Source organism: Hyaena hyaena, unplaced genomic scaffold (assembly GCF_003009895.1).
Source record: "Hyaena hyaena isolate Hyena2069 unplaced genomic scaffold, ASM300989v1 scaffold_794, whole genome shotgun sequence".
NCBI classification, from domain to species: domain Eukaryota; kingdom Metazoa; phylum Chordata; class Mammalia; order Carnivora; family Hyaenidae; genus Hyaena; species Hyaena hyaena.
Window position 1 is genome coordinate 236,294 of NW_024081427.1, and position 20,664 is coordinate 256,957.

Here is a 20,664-nt window from a genome sequence, read left to right on the forward strand (position 1 = left end):
AGGTAAATACCAACTAGTGAAAACCTGGATCATATGGTATTTTTATTTTTACTTTTTTTCGGGAAAATCCACACTGCTATTTTTGTTGTTGTTGTTTATTTATTTATTTTGAGAGAGAGGGAGAGAGTGCCCTTGTATGTGAGCCTCCAGAGGGGCAGGGAGAGAGAGAATCCCAAGCAGGCTTCTCACGGTCAGTGCAAAGCCTGATGTGGGGCTTGAACTCCTGAATAGTGAGATTATGACCTAAGCAGAAATCAAGAGTCAGATGCTTAATGGACTGAGAGCCACACAGGCGCCCACATACTGTTTTCCACAATGGCTGTATCAATGCACATTCTCACTAACAGGGCACAAGAGTTTCTTTTTCTCCACATCCTCATCAACACTTCATATTTCTTGTCTTTTTTATTCTAGCCATTCTGACAGGTGTAATGTGATACCTTGTGGTTTTGATTTGCATTTCCCTGATGATCATTGATGTTGAGCAACTTTTCGTGTGTCTGTTGGCCATCTGTATACCTTCTTTGGAAATATGCCTCTTTAGGGGCGCCTGGGTGGCTTAGTCGGTTAAGCGTCCGACTTTCGCTTAGGTCATGATCTCGCGGTTCGTGGGTTCGAGCCCTGCATCGGGCTCTGTGCTGACTGCCAGCTCAGAGCCTGGAGCCTGTTTCAGTCTGTGACTCCCTCTCTCTCTGACCCTCCCCTGCCCACGCTGTCTCTCTCTCTCTCCTAGAAATAAATAAAACATTTAAAAAAAAAAAAAGGAAATATGCCTCTTTAGATCCTCAGCCCATTTTTTAAATGAATTATTTATTTTTTTGGTGCTGAATTCTGTAAGTTCTTTATTTATTTTGGATATTAACCCTTAGTGGACTTATCATTTACAAATAATCTCCTTCTCACTAGTTTGCCTTTTTGTTTTGTTAATGGTTTTCTTTGGTGTCCAAAATTTTTATTTTGGTGGAGACCTATAAACTAATATTTTATTGAGCACTTGCTATGTACTACTCAACACTGATTAAATTTTCCACGCAATATCTCATTCATTACAGATGAGAAATAGGAAGTTTAAGAATGAGAAATGCAGTCCAGAGTACATGTGTCTTGTCTTTCAAGAAAGAAAGAGTATATAATTCCTTTGTTCTTATAAAGGAGGTATCGGCCACAAAGAGCCTTGGGTACTCATCACAAATCATGACCAATGGTCTCTTAAGGCAGGATTTACCTTTGGAACTCTAGACAGCCTTCCTCCCTGCCTCAGAGGCATTCTTTCCAGCCCTTTAAAGTACCAGTACCTAAACTTTTCTTCCTCCATCGAAACAGAGACAGATGTAATATTACCACGAATGGTCAGAGAAATTGATTGTCCATTGATGCTCAATTTCACAGTGAAAATTCAGATATTCTAACTTCCAGGTAAGTTTTCTTTCTATCATACTGCAGAAAGTTAATTACTATAAGCCAGGTTTGCCTAAACCCATCCCAATTATGCAATTCTCTGGGGATTTTCTAAGTGCCTACTATGTACTCGTCCATCTGCTAGTTGCTGGGGTTGAGTAAATATAAGTAAGTCTCTAAGGGATGTGGCCTGCCCTTCCAGAGAAAAATGCAGACAATAATTACAATATTGAGTGATGAGTTTAATGATGAGGTAGCCCAAGGGAAGTATAAGTTCTTGAAACTTAGAAAAAGCAAATACTTCAAGTTAGGAAATCAAGAAAGGCTTCAAGTAACACTCACGAATAGGTGGAGGATGGAACATTTGAGATACCTTTCTAAGTAGAGGAAAAGTATAAACAAGATATGGAAAGTTCCAGATATGTGTAAAAGGGGAGAGTGGGTCAATTTCACTGCAGAATGGGGTGTATGCCAAGGGATAAGAGCAATGCTCGTGAAAAGAATTAAGATCTACTTTTGGCCTTCACACCAGGCTGAGGGATTTATGTTTCATTCTATATGCTTGTGTTTCCTGAAGTGTGAGGCCGGGACGACTAGTGGTTAAAATATATTTTAACGGGCACACAGATTTGATTTTGTGTAATATTTAACCATAAGGAGAGAACGTCATTCCATTCTTAGGATTGTATTTACCTTTATGAAGCTGCCCCTGACTCTCCTCATTTTCTAAATGTCCACAGTGTTCATGGCCCTTGCCCCACCACAGCCCACGTGGCACGTATTTTGCATATTTGTGTATGCTACGACTTCCGGAAATCATGTAAAATTGCATATGCCTTCATTATGATGAGAACTTAATAAATTATTTCATGGAATACATCAAAGATCCAAGACCAAATAAAAGTCCACACCCAATGTAAAAACTTTTAAAGATCCTTTATCTAAGACTTCACTTTATACTCAGCTTGATACTCATGCTCTCAGCTCTCCTAGCATTTCCACATCGCAAGCCAGGCTGCTCTGAATCCTCTAAAGCTGAAGAAAGCTTATTCAACCAGTTATAAATATAAATGTGTACTACACAAACCAGTAGAAGCCTATGAGAAAAGCAAAAGGAATAAAGCTTTTGCAATTATTTTTCTTCTCCGGGGCTCATTTCTCAGAACCAAATATTTACATACTATTTTAACTGACATTTAAGCTAGCCAGTTTTAATAGTTCTAAAGATAGAAGAACACTAAACAAGGCCGAAAAAAATAAATAAACAAAAGAGATCATCATGGAATGGACATTAAAACCCAAAGTCACCAGCATGAATTTTCTCTTGTCCAATTATGAAATTGCAATGTTATCTATATGCTTGTATGTGTGTCACTTCTGTAAGACTGCAAACACCTCACGGACAAGGACTGTGTCTTTGCATGTCAAAAGATTAGTCTCCAATGGTTGTGTCCAACACTAACATCTGCACCCTGTCATGGGTCCCTCGTGGACAGTAACAATGGCCTGACGCTCACTTAGTGTTTACCATAAATTGATCTCTATTCTAAGTCCTTTATAAATACTAATTCACTTGCCTTTTCAAAATCCAATAAAAGAAGTGCTCCAATTAAGCATTCCCATTTTACAGATGAGGCAATGAGGCACAGAGAGGTAAAGAAAACTGTCAAGGCAGAACCAGAATTTGAAAAGAGGCTGTCCTGCCCCAGCCTGCACACTCTTCATCACCACCTTGCGATGTGTCAGTCAGAACAATGGTGGGGATCAGAAAAGGTGTGCAGAAATTTAGGATTATGAACTGAAACCCCTGTGCTTTTAATAAGAGCCTCAGGTGATTCTGACGCAGATGATATGAGAACCATACATTGAAAAACACAGTTTGAGACAATAGAAACATTTTTAAGAACTGGTTTTTTGTCTACTGTTAAAATTCGCCAACCATTTCCATATATATCATCTCATTTCATCCTCATAACAACCCAGTGAAGCACCTGTTTCCCATGCTTGTGAATGAGGAAAGAAAGTTTCAGAAAGCTTACTCATGACCACACTGCTGTCAAACAGATTTTCCAATTGTAAATCCTCTGCTCTTCCCATGACATTGACCCCCTAAATGGTCTTCCTGATTCTGCTTCTGCCTCTCCAAAGTTCATAATCCACCCAATAAACCAAGGATCCCCTTAAAGCATAAATCTCCTGATGTCATTTCCAGTGAATTCTGATTACATTTAAGGAGAATCTAAATCCCTTACATGGCCCGCAAGGCCCCACATGATGTGTCCCCTACCTGCCTCCCTTATTTAATCTCTCATCCCACCCCTCCAGCCTATACTCCAGTAACTATGCTCCTTCGTCTCTAATCCTCTCATGTCCAGTTCTTTTCTCTAACTGAGGTTTTGCCCCTTTCCTGTTTATCAATTTCATACCAGCATCTGAAATTAACCAATCGATTGGTTGATCATGGAGACGATGAAGAAAGTGCCCTTGTCTGACGTGTTTCATACCTGACATTTACAAAGCTGCGGGTCCAAAGACTTCACATATAGATCTATATAATTTTCACAGCTGAGACCCTAGGACCTTGTCTTACGTCACCAGCTAATAAATGATAGGTGAATTTCACGCAGAGGCTGTGCCTTTCACCAGTTACCTGGACTATCCCTGAAGAAAGTGACCCCAGCACCCCACTTGTTGAAACAAGCCTTCACTCTCTGTGCCTTCACTCTCACACAAGCCCCTTGACCGAACCACCCATGCCCATGGTCAAAATCATCCTAAACAGAGTACTTTGATGAAAGCATGCACTTTTACCCCCTTTTCCAGGGGAAACAAAATTAAATCAAGGCAACAAAACTAATTAGAAACTACAGAATGAGCATCCAGCATGCCCATAAGATCAAAGTAATGTCAGAGAATGTAAAATTTAGAATTACTCTTTATTTGGTAGTAATAGTGGAGTGGGGAGGGAGGTGGAGAGAGCAGAGGGAAGGGACCTTCAGAGTTGACTCCACATGCTCTCAGAGGAAATACTTCATAATGAGCATCCCAAACCAACAAAAGTAGAAGCCTGTTAATCAAGATGAAGCAGCAAGTGGCCAAACAATCATTATTTCCCTTCCAGACATCTCACTGGTTTGGAGGTCAAATATCTATTCTTCATCTAGCACAAAAAGCTGCCATTTGGGGGAGGTTGAGTATTTTATTATTATTTTGCTTTGTTTTGCTTTAAGACATCTGCCATTTCTGTGAACAAAGATTTTTGTTCTGTGGTTCCTAATAAGCTTTGCAAGGTGGTTTTCCTGGCATATGAAGAAGTCATTTGAATAATAAAGGCTCATATTTATAATTACATTGAGTTAAATAGATTTGCTTAGCTTAGGGTTTGGGGTTATTCATAAACAGATGTGAGAGTCCAGAAAGCCTCTGTAATTTCAACAGTCTCACTGCTCTGGGGGTGCTGAAGGACTTAGAAGCCTGAATGTGAGTTAAAGGAGCTTTCCCCAACTCCCTGCATAATCACTGCTGTACCTCAACCCGAGTCTACCTATCTCAACCCAATTCGATTCATGCTTACTAGCCAGTTGCCAGTGTGAGGGCAATGAATGAGCCTGACCCTAAGCTGGGAACACTCACTCCCTAAGCATTCAGGGAGGAGTCTTTTATGAAATGCTTTGCTCTGTTCTCAGAATATAGTCTACAGTCCCATTTGAAGTTTCTGGTTTCAAAAGTGCTAAAAAGAGGTCTCGCATTCAAGGAGCACCTTAAGTTCTAGACCTTCCCTCACAGACACCTCTTTTCTTGAAACTTACCAGCCCTGCAGAGCGATCACTCAGATCCTTGGGAGGTAATGGAGTTAGTTTCGTGCCACATTTTGAAACCTGTAGCGTGCTTTCCTACTTGAAAATATGCTTTTGAAAAAAAAAATACGTGTTTAAACAATGGAATTCTGGCCACTAATTTTCAATCATCACTGAAGTGGATTCTCTTTAAAAATAAAGTTTTACATGAAATCATAATATATGAAACAGGAAAAGGTCCAGTTGCTCTAGTTAAAATATCATGTATATAGAGGTTCCCTAACTGTCCTACGTCTATCCCTAGATGCCCCTTCCAAAACCTAGAACTCCCCTGGACACAGTTTGAAGACCTTGCTCTGAAAATTTGGCCGAACATCTTTGGCTTCAGTCAGGACTTTCTTCATGTGATATCTAACATGTTAGACAACTGTGGACATTAAAGAAGCTCTGATTTGTCATCTCTAAAGCTCTGATAACTTCTCAAGCCAAATCCAATTTAATTTGTGTAGTGGGTTGAATAGTGTTTCTCCAAAATTCATGTCCATCCAAAACCTCAGAAAATGACCTTATGTGGAGTAAGGGTCTTGCAGATATAATTAAGACAAGGTTCAAGATGAGATCAACCTGGATTACAGTGGGCCCTAAAGCCAATGAGACTGTCCTTTCAAGATGTGGAAAAAGGAGAAAACACAAAGACATAAAGAAGAAAGCACTGTAAAGCCAGAGGCAGAGCTGCCCATGAGCCAGGGAGTACTAATGATTGGCATCAATGGCCAGCAGCTAAGAGAAAGCAATGAGACAGTTTCCTCCTGACACCTTCCACAGGGAACCAACCTGCTAACACTCTGTATTGGATTTCTGACCACCAGAACTGTGAGACAATACATTTCTTGGTCTTCAGCTACCAAGTTTGTGATCATTTGTTACAGGGGCCGTAGGAAAGCAAAACGTTGTCTTTCACTTAGCAGGCAAATATTTGTGGAAGGCATATTTGTTGAGTGAGTATAATATATCAGTTCAATTTGATATAGTGGCTGACTAAGGAAAATGTTTAGCATTACATGTTTCAGGAGGAGAGTAAATGCTCAATATGGGAGCCAGAAGAAACCCATTTTTCCTTCGACTATTCCAAGGCAAGACTGGGACAGAGCCTCCACAGGACCAAACGAGTGTGGGGTTCATGGACAAAGAACCAGCCAGGGAAGAGGAACCAATGGCCATCACTTCTGGCTATCTGAGCAATGACAGTAGCTCCCGGATGCTTTGTCAAGGATGCCCTGGCACAATGAGAGGCCACTGTTTTTGTCACTGGTCATCAAAAAAGTACAAATAGCACACATGACACAGATGGGAATTGGTAAAGTATTTTATATGATTTAGGGAAAGATGATTTGAAGGAAATCGTTTTTTGATAGATTTCAACAACAGCTACAAAGTTCTTACAGCTTCTTATAATATGTACCATATGGCCACCTTGGCCTTCATTTTGTTTAATCCATGATCATACAATTTTCTTGGCTATGCTTTGTGGGCACACTTGTCACCTGCTTGGTGCCTCCATGCTCCTTGCCTGACCACAGTTTTCGTCTAATGCAGTATACCTAATGACTAAATTTCTACTTATTTAATGTCCCTGAAGAGTTCTTGAAACGAAATGAAGTAACTGCTTTCCCAGTAATTTATGCATACATTTATATACCGAACTGTAGTTTAATCAAACTCCTTTGCCTTGTGTAGTATAATAGCAATATCTAATGAAAACATATGAAGTATGTTTTTCATAATTACCCCAGACAGCTCATTTCGGTTTGCTTCCTACTTAATCCCGAAATTCCTATCTTCCTGCACTGTAAACACTTTCCTTCCCTTCTCATCAATCTCAGTTATGTAAATGAAGCAGGGGCGGTGGCACAATTATTTTTTTTCTGGATGTTATCAAAGGCCCTATTCTTAGAGAAACAGCTGACAAGGGCACCCGCTAAAAATGATCCTTTTGTTTGCTGGAAAGGCTGAAGCAGACCTAAAGTAAGGAGAACTTTGCCCAAACCCTAGAGAAGCACTGCTGGGGGCCATGAATGCCCATGTGCTTGCGCGTGGAAATACCCCTAAGGTTGGCTAGCCCTGCAATGGCTGTGAACATCACTCTGTACTATACACTCTACGAAACACAACTGGAGAAAAGCCATCCCAACAACATTACTTTCATGGACTGAAAGTGAATCTATGATTGAGTTTGGAGCGTTAGCATCCTGAATGGTCCCCTGACTGCAGAAACGAGCACACCAGCTCTCAGAGAACCTTGAACATCCTGCTGCATACATGTTTCTCCTCTGTGGAGATCTAGAGTTGCTGCTGGTTTCCAATCCACGGGGCCAGGGGAAGGCAGCAAATCTACAGAAAAAGAGACAGCCATCTTTAGATTGTCAGTACTTGTTTAAGGGTCTTTTCCCTTTATTCTTTTTTATTCAAATGATTCCTTTTCTGTCTCTTCCTTCTGATATTCCTTCTAATACTTCCTGTTCTTCACTGTCACTGTTCCGGAGGCTGCTGATGGAACACAAAAATTGTGGGACCATGGAAAAACATACTGAGAGTTGAAGCCAGATATTCTCAGCACCCACTGACTGAGGTCTCAAGTAGCTGAAGCGATCTCTGAAGCTTCAGTTTTCTCACCTGCAAAATGGAGATCATGCATCTATCATTTCAAGTCATGGTGAGAATAAAAAGCCTGGCATGGTGCTAGGCACTCCAAAAATTTTTTCTCCCTTCTTTCTTTTTAAGCCATTTTCTTACCTACCAGGTGTCTCTTACCTGCCAGGTGAGACATTCATTCTCTTGATAAACATTTATGTAACACTTATTTTATAACAGGCACTATGCTAGAATCTGAAATAGAATGTAGTCATTGGCCACATGAGTCTGACTGTCTGGCAGGGAAGGTAGATCGATTAAGGACACATGATGCAAATTGTTTTTGCAAATTCTATGTGCTCTAAAGGAAAAGCACAGAAGGTTCTGGGATCATTAACTAGGTAAAGACAGAAGACGAAATGTGAGGACACGCTCTTCACAGAGCTTTTAGTCAGCATAGATAACGGTCTGGAGGCTGAGAGACACCAGAAAACTGAAAGACACCTCCAAACTCTCCAGAAGAGGAAGTTTTCAGTTTTATCATGAAGATCTCCAGGGAAGAGTTTTGCATATGTTCTCTTGACAATCTAGTGGTTTTTTTTTTTTTTTTTTTTTTTTGGTGTTTTTTTGTTGGGGAGAGGAGGGGGACAATATAAAATTATAGGAAACTTGAAACTAGTAACTGTTCATAGAGTATATCGCCAACTAATATGTAGCAACATGATTTGAATTATTAATTTGTGTTTTATCCTCATTAAATTTCCTCCTTTCCTTTTGAATGAAGTAGTCAGGTCCTTACATTCTATTACTGTGTTGAAGGTCTTCATTTCAAAGTATAAAAAAAATTTACTGGGATATAAATCCTGGAAGACTGAATAATTTGAAGGGACTAAGGTTGTGGAAAGGAAATAGAGGTAAAAGTAGGAGAAACATCAGGAGGAGAAGGAGAAGGAAAATGAGAATGGAAAATCTTTTTAATATCTAAGATTACATTCTCTGTCATCATTGAAGAAATGGGATTTAGTCTGGCTTAAAGAAAATAGAGGAATGGGATTGTTCTTGTGTTTTCAGATTTGTAGAGTATGATTCACACATTCCACTTACTACAATGAGGAAATCATTGTTTAAGTTGAGAATCTTTTGACATCTTCAATATCTAGAGCTTTCTATGTGATGTACAAAGGGGACCCTGTGTTGTGTTAACGTCAGCACGGTTGTAGGTCTATGTTAGAATATCTCGGGGTGCCTGGGTGGCTTAGTTGGTTAAGCGTCCGACTTTCACTTAGGTCATGATCTCGCGGTTCATGGGTTAGAGCCCCGCGTCGGGCTCTGTGCTGACTGCCAGCTCAGAGCCTGGAGCCTGTTTCAGTCTGTGACTCCCTCTCTCTCTGACCCTCCCCTGCTCATGCTGTCTCTCTCTCTCTCTCCTAGAAATAAATAAAATGTTAGAATATCTCTAAAGCTGTAACAGGCAATAGGCCCTGTCAGGACTGCAGTCCTCAGTTCCTCCTGCACACTTCATACCGATAGACTAGTCTTCATTACAGGGACGTCATGACCAGTCATTACATAATTTGTAGATAACTGAGCAAAATGTCATTCTCATGCAATCCACTTACCTGAATGGCTATTCCTTTTGAGATATAAAACCAGTCTACTAATTCACTATTCTGTTTTCTTATGTGATGGTCAGTCAAGTGCAACCGCAGGAGGAAATACAGGAGAGGCTTAGGAAAACAAAGTTCAGTATAGTCGCAGAACCCAGGGAGGGGTCCCTCCATGCCAGGCAGGCTCAGAGAGGAAGCACCATGTTTTGGTCAGGTGACAGAAGCAAGGGGAAAGTTGAAGCTAGAGCCTTTATTGGTGTCTCTGCGGGAAGGACAAGGCAGGGCAGAGAAACAGGTTAAGGCTGTCTCGTTTGAATAATTTCAGCAAACTCTAAACTGTAGAAGTGGTCCCTAGGTGCCTGTACCTGACCCCAGGATGTTTTGGGGTTTTTTTGTTTTTGTTTTTGTTTTTGGTAATGTATATTCATTTTTGAGAGACACAGAGAGACAGGACATGAGCGGGGGAGGGGCAGAAAGAGAGAGAGACAAATCTGAAGCAGGGTGCAGGCTCTGAGCTGTCAGCACCTGACACAGCCCACTGGGCCACCCAGGTGCCCTTGACCCTAGAATGATTTAAGGCAGAAAACTATTGCCTACCAGAGAGTATGGGGGCAGACAGATAAAGTGTGGTTAATCTGTTAATCAAAGGCATGCTTTTGCTATTTCTAAGAACTGTCTAATCCAGGGAAGGAGAGTCTCTCCCTAGTCAGAAAGGTTATTTAAGATCTCAAAAAGCACCATAATATACAGAAAACACACACTCACACCCATAATACATTCTCTGTGCATATATGAAACTCACCTTATGTAAAGATTTGTTTTACAGGGGCGCCTGGGTGTCTCAATTGGTTAAGCATCTGACTTGGGCTCACGTCATGATCTCACTGTTTGTGGGTTCGAGCCCCTCGTCGGGCTCTGCGCTCGCAACTAGCTCAGAGCCTGGAGCCTGCTTCAGGTTCTGCATGTCCCTCTCTCTCTGACCCTCCCCTGCTCACGTTGTCTCGTTCTCTCTCTCTCAGAAATAAATAAAAACATTAAAAAAAAAAAGATTCAATTTACATATGTAAAACCCATTTTACTAGAATCTTTTTGGTGTTACTGAATTAATGTTTACTGCATCACTATTCATTATTTTGTGAGCGGCATTTTAAGAATCGTGTGACTCATTCGATTTTCAGCTCTGAGGTGAATATGTTCTACTTTGAACCTCCCAGAGTCCAATCACCCTTTTGCTTGGGTTTTTTTCAGAATTCAGGTATCAGCATCTCACCCTTACAGACCATGCACGACTCCGTCCCCTCCGCTGAGTGGGTGGGGGGGTCCTGATTGGCTCAGCCAATCACCACTCAGGTTCTACCCTTCTGGCCATGGTGATTGGTTCAGAGAATGTGACCAATTGGACCAATCAGACAGTTGGATACATTTACTAAAGGCTTATGTTAAGAGGTTTACTTGATCTTTCTGGAGAACTTCTGCTAGACGCTGCCTTTTCCTGCCAGACCTGAATAAGGAACAAAGAGTTCCCACCAGCTTTGGGCAGCCAGCTTATGGTTAGGCAAGGCAGAGAGGACAGAAGGGAAGAAATGTGCTCTTTGGTGGTCATTGTTGATCCATGGGATTAATCTTCACCTAGTGGAGGACATATTTTACTCATATAAGACAGCCACATACCCTGCCTCCCTCCCCGCCCCTTACCTAGCCTTTTTGAAAGTCAACTGGACTCAAATTTTCTATTACTTGCAATTAAAAGCTGCCTGGCAGAAGGTCCTTGTTTTCTTTCCAACATCGCTTGAGTTTGATTTGGTGCTAAAGGAGAGAAGGCTAACTCAATTTCTTCTCTTTGGTGTTACAGTAAACAAAACAGGTGAATTAGAAAGGTGAATTGCAGCTTTACCAAGCAATGAATTTTGAGTAACATAATAGCAGCGTTTAAGAGGAAAATTTGGCAGAAATGTATAATTATTATATGTGCAGCAAAAATATCCAATTACACAATTTTATACCCGCGCACAGATGTAACTTTGCTCCCCTCCGTTTGTCTTTACGCAAAGGCTCCCTGGATCTCTGAGATGGCCGTGCCAATCACAGTCTCCTTGATGGAGCCTAGCATTCTGATCCACAGTAGAGCTGAGACCCTGGAGGCCTCACAGATACGTCAGCCCTCAGGCCACGGGTTTTTTAATTCCTTCCTAATAAAGGAGAAAAGCAGGGGAAGTCAAGCCCCAGAGAACGAGAAAGAAAATAAGGAAGCGCAATAACTAAGTAAAAGAAGAAAATAAAGGGTCAAATAAAAGGTCAGAGAAAATTATTTTTTTACTGTCATGCTGCACTATATTCTTTTGTCCTTTCACAGTCGCAGTCTTTTGTAAACTAAGGAGGCAAAAGGAAAATTAGTTTCATTAGATACACCACTTTTGTTGGACTCGTCTTGAGTTGATCAAATGAGGCAGCTGAACTGAGAATGAATCTTCCCTGTGATTAGCGCTTGAAGTAGCCAGGCACCTGTGAGGATAGGGGGTGGAGAGAAGATAATAATTGGGCTCTCATCTTTCATAATTATGTATGTTTCAAGTGGATGTGAACGGTGGGGTTTGAGAAGGCTACATAAAAAAGAAAATTCTATCATGAACACTTCAGTCATTAACTCTGGTATTCAAAAGGAGGGAGGGATAAAATTTGAACAATAGAACTCTTGAAAACAGATACCCCAAAATAATAATGTTTACTGAAAATTAGGACAATTGTTTATTTATTTCATATCTTACAGCATCTTTACCATACCAAATAATTACCATATCTATTGATGAAACACACTGCAAACTGTTTTCTGTCCTTTGTTTAAAATGCCTCGGAAGTTCCCAAAAAAGTTAACAATTCTTTCCTTTTTATGTTCAACTTTTCAAGTAAATATAAAGAGTAAATGAGACGATTCCAATGTGCTATTTAAGGGTTTGTGTATCAAAAGGGAACATAAACAAAATATCAGGTGTTATATAAATTCTATTCCTTTTATTTTAATTTTTTAATGTTTATTTTCAAGAGAGAGAGAGAGAGAGTGTGCGTGCGCGCGTGCGCGCGCGCGCGCGCACACACACACACACACACGAGTGGGGGAGGAGTAGAGAGAGGGGGAGACACAGAATCTGAAGCAGACTCCAGGCTCTGAGCTGTGAGCACAGAGCCTGACGCCCGGCTCGAACTCACAAGCAATGAGATCATGAGTCAAAGTCAGATGCTTAACCAACTGAGCCACCCAGGAGCCTTTATTCTGTGTTTAATGTACAACTTTGCTTAAGAGTTTGTCCTGTTTAGTCTTACCTCTTAGATTTGGGTTCCTAAGCAGAATTTAAATGAATTTATTCATTTTCTCCTTGGTATGTTGTCTGCAATTAGAATATACTTCTAGGGGTGCCTGGGTGCTTCAGTGGTTTGAGCATCTGACTCTTGATTTTGGCTCAGGTCATGATCCCAGGGTCATGGAATCAAGGCATTGGGCTCCGCACTGAGCATGGAGCCTGCTTGAGATTCTCTCTCTTTCTCTCCCTCTTTCTCTCTCTATCTCCCTCCCTCTGCCCCTCTGCCCTGTTCACACACTCTCTGTCTCTGTCTCTCTAAAAATAAAAGGATATACTGCTAGCAAATGCATCGGAGAGGTGCAGTTTTAATCAGGGCTTTGGGGTCCAGACAGCATTTTTACCCCTTATTAAGTGGGGAAAATTACTGTTTTTCCAATATAACCAGTAACTACTAATAATTTCCATTTGAAAGATACATTGATAAAACAAGATTTAAAAGAAAAAAAAGCAAACAAGTAGTTATAGTCCCAACAGCCTGTATCTCCATGAGGATGGATGATTTGGTTCATCGATGCCTTCCCATCACTTGGGATAGGGTCTGCCATATGTCACTAATACTTAATATGTCATCAAGTATTTATTGAATAAAGATATAAATACATTTTTCCAACATGTCACTCTCCCTAAATGTCAACTGTGGCCAATTTCTGTTTAATCTTTCTATACCCATGGCTTTCTACCAGGCTTGGGCAGGATAGTTTTATCATCTCACCCTGAATACCTGTGTCTAGACGAGAGCCCTTTTGAAGTGTAAATATGCTAGAACTAGAGCTACATTTGGTGCGGAAGAAAAAAGAAAAAACATTTGGTCTTTTTTTCTCTTCCAGATTGCTACTTCCTAGAGAAAAAAACTCTCACTGCCTGCTTGCAGTCAGCCAGTTGGAGGAAAGGCCCTCATTATCTTTCCACGTTCTGGCACTCAGACTCTATTTCCTCTTTTGGCTTAATACCAAACAAAATGTGAATGGAATAAAAAAAAAATCAACAAGGCAACAATACTCTTGTGTGTGGAACACAATCAGAAAATTATTTTCTTTCTACCAAATTCTGATACAAATGCTATTCCATTTGATCAGAAGTGTGAGATTTCATACAATGCTTAGATTTACAATTAAAACCCTAGTCGTGCCCCACATTTCCTTATTACAGCAAAGAGTCTTTGGAAGGGAACATATCATCTTCAGTTGCAAAATGATCTCTAATCCCAGAGCTTAATTCTAAGCATATTTGTAGATATATAAAACATTTACCCTGTAATTCTTCATGTAATTTATCATGGACTACTTTTCTGTTTTGAATTCAGAATTTTGTTGTCTTTTTTCTCTTTATAGCCTCGTTTTCTCTCTCCCTCTACTATCCATGTCCCAACACCCTCAATTCCTTGATCTTACTATTTGTCTACTCCAGTTACTTCTCTTCCTCTATACATTAACATTCATAAGGCCCCACCTCCCTCCCCAAACTGACCTCACCAATTGGACATCATTCACCTTTTGAAGGATGGAGAAGTTGGAGAGGGTGCTATGCAGCTTTCTATTTTTCTGTTTCTCCTAAGCAGTAGTCTCACTAAAGAAGCCTCTATTAGTAAGACAGATCTAAGTTATTAGAGAAGAATGATGGAAACTTTATGTACTTAAATATAAGAAAACTACTCTTTCTTTTCTCTCTTCTCGTTGGAATTAAACACATAAAGTAACTCAAAACCAAGTCCACAGCTAACAGCATATTTTCTTATTTTGTTATATTTTATGAAAATGATTACCAATTAGCAGGTGAAGAGGTATGTAACTTGTATATCGAATCCATTCAAATATCTTAAAGGAAGATGCCATGTAAAATATATCCAGCGCTGAGCTTGTCATACAAAAACTTTGCAACAAATACATAAATCAGTCAATTGAGGAGTCATTGAATCACTCTGGCTGAAGTGTGGAAGATGAATTGGAGACTGGGCCAGCTGGACCTGGTAAGAACAGGTAGGAGATTTTTAACAATATTGAGGATATTGGGGAGGTAAGTGAGGAAGATCTAAAAAGGTAGCAGAGGGGTACTTTGGTGGCTCAGTCAGTTAAGCGTCCAACTTCGGCTCAGGTCATGATCTTGTGGCTTGTGAGTTAGAGCCCCACATCCGGCTGTCTGATGTCCCTGCAGAGCCCACTTTGGATCCTCTGCCTCCCTCTCTCTGTCCCTCCCCTGTGCAGGCCCTCTCTTTCTCTCTTCAAAAGAAATCAACATTTAAAAGCGTAACAGAGTTGGAAAACAGGGCTAGACATATCTTAAAGACAGAGAGGGGGTGAGATCTGTAGGATTTGTGCCTGGGTTGGGAGCTACCATCCAGAGCATGAAAAAGACAAGTAATCCTGGGTGCCAGCTGGTTTTTCACCGAAAACTCGGAACATTTCAAAAAATTCCATGAATGTCCTGCAACCATGGATGTTTTTGAGTTTACAAGATGTAGACAGCACAAATACTGACCATCACTAAACACTCTCTCCACCATGGGCTCTTCCCTTTGGTGACTTTCTATGCCTTTCTACTTCTTGATCCTACTAAATTAATTTAACAAGGGGGCCAGCAGACACAAGCAAACTTAAAACCTAAACTTCTAACTGAACCCTAAGGACAACCAATCACAAGCAGCCCACCAGACTTTCCCAAATAAAGCATCTAATCAAGCCGCAGCCAATCAAATAATTTCTTTGCTTTTCTTCCTCCTCTTCTCTGTAAGAGTCTCACCCTCCATTGCCGCAGGGGAGCGCTCATTTCAGGTTTGGCCCTGACCTATTCCTGTGGATTTTTGCTGGAATATATACTTAATTTAATATTCCTCAGTTTATCTTGTAACGCTCCCATTTGACGGCCTCCAATTTACAGAAAAGATTTCTTTTGTTAATTAAACATAAAGTGCTCTTCGTTTTTGTTCTTTTACCATTATGGACATCTATTCTGATCATCTCTTGTAACTGGCGCCAGTATTTTCAATCACACCCTCTTTCAATCACAGTTCTTCTCTCCTTCCTCCAGGGAAAGCACACCCCAGTGTTATCAAGTAAGAGGTCAAGAGACTGTTGCGTAGGTTTTCACGCCATCCGTTTAGTCTCGCGTATTTGCAATTAAAGATATACCATTTCCAAGCTTCGTTTTCATTTTCTTTCCTTTTGTTTTTCTTCTTCACTCTCACTGACCTAGATTCCGCACAGCAGATGTGTTCACCTGGAACTCAGATTAAATGGAAGGATGTTCACTCTCTGCTCCTTTTGTACCTCAGGTCACAATCTGGAGAATTCCTCTACAGAGAGAAAGGTTGGAAAACATATTTCTAATTCTTAGGAGGAGGTAATTAAATAATTTCCTTTTATGATACTGTCTTTGTTCTCTTCTTGAAAGGAAAGAGCAGCCCCTTTATCACTTTAAACAGGGCAAACTAGTATTTCTAACCCTCCTCCCAAAGTTAATTAACATGTAAATACTTGTCAGTAAAAGGTAACACTTCAGCAATTAGCATATAAATGGGCCGGGGACAATATTCTGCCATAAAGGAGACAGCTTGGAAGATTTTGCCAAATGTATTTGGATAGAAAAAAATAAAATAAAATAAAGCCTTCATCATTTCCATGCAAACAGTTATGAAATAGAATGTCAGCGGGAGCCCGGGGTGGAGGGAAGAGAACGACCATGCTTGGATAGAGCGGAGTGACGTCCGCATACACAACTCGGTTTTATGTACGTGTTCACTCAAGAAGCCATGACGGAAAGTGACTAATTGTTTACGTCCAGAAAACACATCATGTTTGTTTGCTTTTAATGAATATCATCAGCGAAGGAAACAGAAAGCCATAGGTGGGAAAAGAATTTAAGGGCTAATTTTTCCATATTGGGTGTAATGATGAGTACACTGACAAAATTGCACATACAGGGATTGCTTCCACTCAGCCCTGAATTTGTGTTTCAAATGAGGTAATTGTGCACCTAATGATCCGTTTGCACAAGCAATTACCTGATTGGCATATGCCAGGTGAGCTGTTGAGAAACAACAGGGCAAACACCACGTTTTGCTTGACACCCTAAGCACCCTGGTTTTTGAAAGAATAAAATAATAGCTGTATTGGGGCGCCTGGGCGGCTTAGTCGGTTAAGCATCCGACTTTCGCTTGGGTCATGATCTCGTGGTTCGTGGGTTCGAGCCCCGCGTCGGGCTCTGTGCTGACTGCCGGCTCGGAGCCTGGAGCCTGTTTCGGTCTGTGACTCCCTCTCTCTCTGACCCTCCCCTGCTCACTCTCTCTCTCTCTCTCCTAGAAATAAATAAAACATTAAAAATTAAAAAAAAATAATAGCTGTATTATATTTGTGTCATTCTTATTAGAATTGTGTCTCCATGTGTGGAAGGGATGTTCATTCTAATAAAAGATAAGTCATCAGTCCAGGAGGAAAATAACCTCTCTGAGCACACTGCAAAGATACTAGTTACTGTATATTAAAGGTACAACACATCCTAGTTTATGGGGGGAAAACTGAGGATTTGTCATCAGAAAACCTTGACTTCAATCTCTGTGTCATTTCCAGATATCCAAACTTGTCAAGTCACTTACAAAACATGGAATCACAGTTCTTTGAGATGGAGAAAATCTTCCTTGTGTGGAAACTGAATTTGATCACTATTATTCATTGTGTCTTGTATTATTCGTATGAATATTATGCAAATCGTGCTGACATTAAATAAATCGTGTTGATGCTCATGCTAGGTCAAGGTGAACCATGGCAGGATCATCTCATCTGTTAGTGTTGGTCTATTAATATCTTGTCCCAACTTCCATTTGGTGAGGCTGGTGACCCGGGTCCCACCTCTCTCTCACCACCTGGTAACAGGTGACCCAACTCAGTTGAAGTTATTCTGGACAGGCTAACCCTTGAAGACAGTTTCCCTGATTTTTTCCAAATCTGATCTTTCTAATCTTCCAAATAAGTTGTCTCAAAACTATGTCTATAAACATAGACATAAACTAAAACATAGTAATTATACCGTAGGACCTACAACCTAATAATTTATCATGTCTCAGGCAATCACCTAAGAATTTTGCATATTTTATGCAATTTGTGTCTTACGAGCAGTTGTTATTATTTTCCCCATCTTTGTGATTGTGGAGCTGAGACATCAAAAGGCCAAATAATCTGTCCAAGGTTCATAGCAAGAACATGTGGCAGAGTTGAAGGTAAAGTCCAGATCAGTCAGACTTCAGAGCCTAGCTCCATAACCACCATACACTGTGGTTTTGTACCATCTCAGGGAAGGATATCCTAGGAAAATGATGGAATTTCTTAGGGTTCATAGAAGAGCAAAAGTTTTCATGTTAGACAACCATTTTGTCAATAGATAAATAGCAGTGAGTCTGCAAAGAGATAAACTGTTTCTTGGGCAATTTTAGGGGACAAATGAGTATCTATTGGGACTGACCTTTCTCTAAGGCAAACAATGGTATCACTTCTTCCAAAAGGACCGGAATGGAATGAACCACTTGAATCTAGTTTTGTGGGAAAGTTAATTCTCTGAAGTGAACAGCTCAGGAATAGCTCATTGACAGGAACACAGTCATACTTTCATCAGTTTAGGGTGAAGTCTCACGTCCCTCATGCTCCCTGACAGCCTCCTGACTTTTTTCCTTCTAGGAGGCTTGTAATGCTGCTTATATCAGTCTGGGCTTATGCGAATGATTTATAACATCATTTGAGATTGCCATTCTTGCTGAAGTGTAAATGAACCAGTGAGGCTGTCTCAGAATTGAAAAATGGTGATCTAGTCCAAAATAAAAATATTCATAATTCTGGTTTCCAGAAACCAGGGATGTGAAATAGAGGTCATGGGTGGGAGGTGAGGAAGTAGACGGTGGCACTTTGCTTTGATGACACAAAAAGCCTCAGTATGTGTGTGTATCTACACATGCGCACATTTGCACACAGGCGTGAACCTACATTTAAGTCCTGTCATTGTTCACTGTGCTCCCCTGTTTCTACCTCTCTGCCCCTAAAACTTGTGATCAAGAGATTCTTGGGGGAGCCTGGGCAGCTCGGACCAGCTTCAGCTCAGGTCATGATCTCGTGGTCCATGGGTTTGAGCCCCACATCAGGCTCTGTGCCAACAGCCTGGGACCTGGAACCTGCTTCAGATTCGGTGTGTCTCTCTCTCTCTCTCTCTCTCTCTGCCCCTCCCCCGCTCATGCTCTGTCTCTCTCCAACCCTCAAAAATGGGTAAACGTTAAAAAAAATTTTTTAAGAGATCCTTGAATATCTTCTCCCCTAAATCTGATCATGCTACTGCTATTAAAATATTAAGAATTTTTAGAGCCACTTACAAAAATGTTAACGAAACCTTCTGTAGTTTGGGGGGATAAAAGTTAAATGTAAAATATAGCAGAAATAAGGATATTGGTAGTAACTAAAAATACTAACCTTCCTGGATGATAATTCTACATACTAGGACGTGATCGGATCCAATTACGCTGAGCTCTATTCAGTAATCACTGTGTAATGGGATAGACTCACAGAGTAATAGGATTTGTTTAAGGCAAGGATAGAGGAGCTTAATCCACATTAGATATCTTAAATGCATTAAGAGTAAAAAAGACTGATTGATACAAAATCGTTCTGAGAAAAATGAAAATATTTTTAAGGGTTAGATGTATGGTGTGTCTGAAGACCCTTGAGGGACATTTACAAACTTTGTTGCCTAGCAATTGTCATCAGTAACTTCTCTGAAAATAGAATTTGAAAGAGAAAGGGTTCGCTATAAAGACACCCATCCTTACACTTTTTTTTTTTTTATAAGATCACTGACCCGGGCTGATCAAAGTTTGGTTTGGAAAAGCCAGGACAAGACCTCAGAAGGTCATGATGGCCCTGAACACATCGTTCGGCCTCTCAGAGAACTTTGAAAAGGAACCGTGAATGCCTTGTCACGCTTGAACTAGATATTAGTTGGCTAAGCTGAGAATCAAATATGGGAAATTAGTTGCCATTAAAAGATCGCTTCAGGCAGTTCATTTCTCATCAGCCAAGCTGTGCAGGCCTCCTGCTGTGGACAGTGAACATTAGCTTACTAAATACTTGAGCTCATCAGACACTGCATTACTCATGGATGGGCCTGAATTTTGGTGATGGGGGAGGGGGAAGAGGAAACACCAGATAGAAAAACATAAGTACTGGCATCTATTTGGATAGCTACGAATGCTCTATGCTAGTAGGAAAAAAACAATAAAAATTATTATTCATTGACATGTATGGATATTCACAATTGATGATTAAGAGAGAAATAAACTGGTTATGAAGCCAGTTTTATGTGATTTTATTTTTGGTTCAAAAGTGTGTGTGTGGATGTGTGTGTGTGTGTGTGTGTGTGTGTGTTTAACCTGGAAAAATAAATGGTAAAATCTTCCAAGAAATGAGTTTGTACTGTTTCTTTTATTCATTTGTATTTTTAATAATTCTACAATTCAATTATTATAATTTTATAATAAACACCAAAATAAAAAATAATAGACATTAAGCAAAAAATTAGGCCTATTTCTTTTTCTCCCTGGTTTTGGAATGTTTTCTTTCTTTTTGAGGAACATTCATTCTGAGGGTCTTCTAAATACATAAAGGGGAAAGTCTGAGAGTGAGTACAAATGCACTATGAATAGAAAGTAACATGCATCTTGGGGCCGCTCCTATTCTAGCAGCTCTAGAACTGTACTGTATAGAATGGCCCAAAGACTAGGCATCCAGAGTCATTTGACATTTTCACTGGCCTTTCTCCATCCAGAAAGTTTGCAAAGACTCTCTCCTTTGTTCTCCTCACATGAAACAAATTGCATGCTCCAAAATAGTACAACTTATATACCTA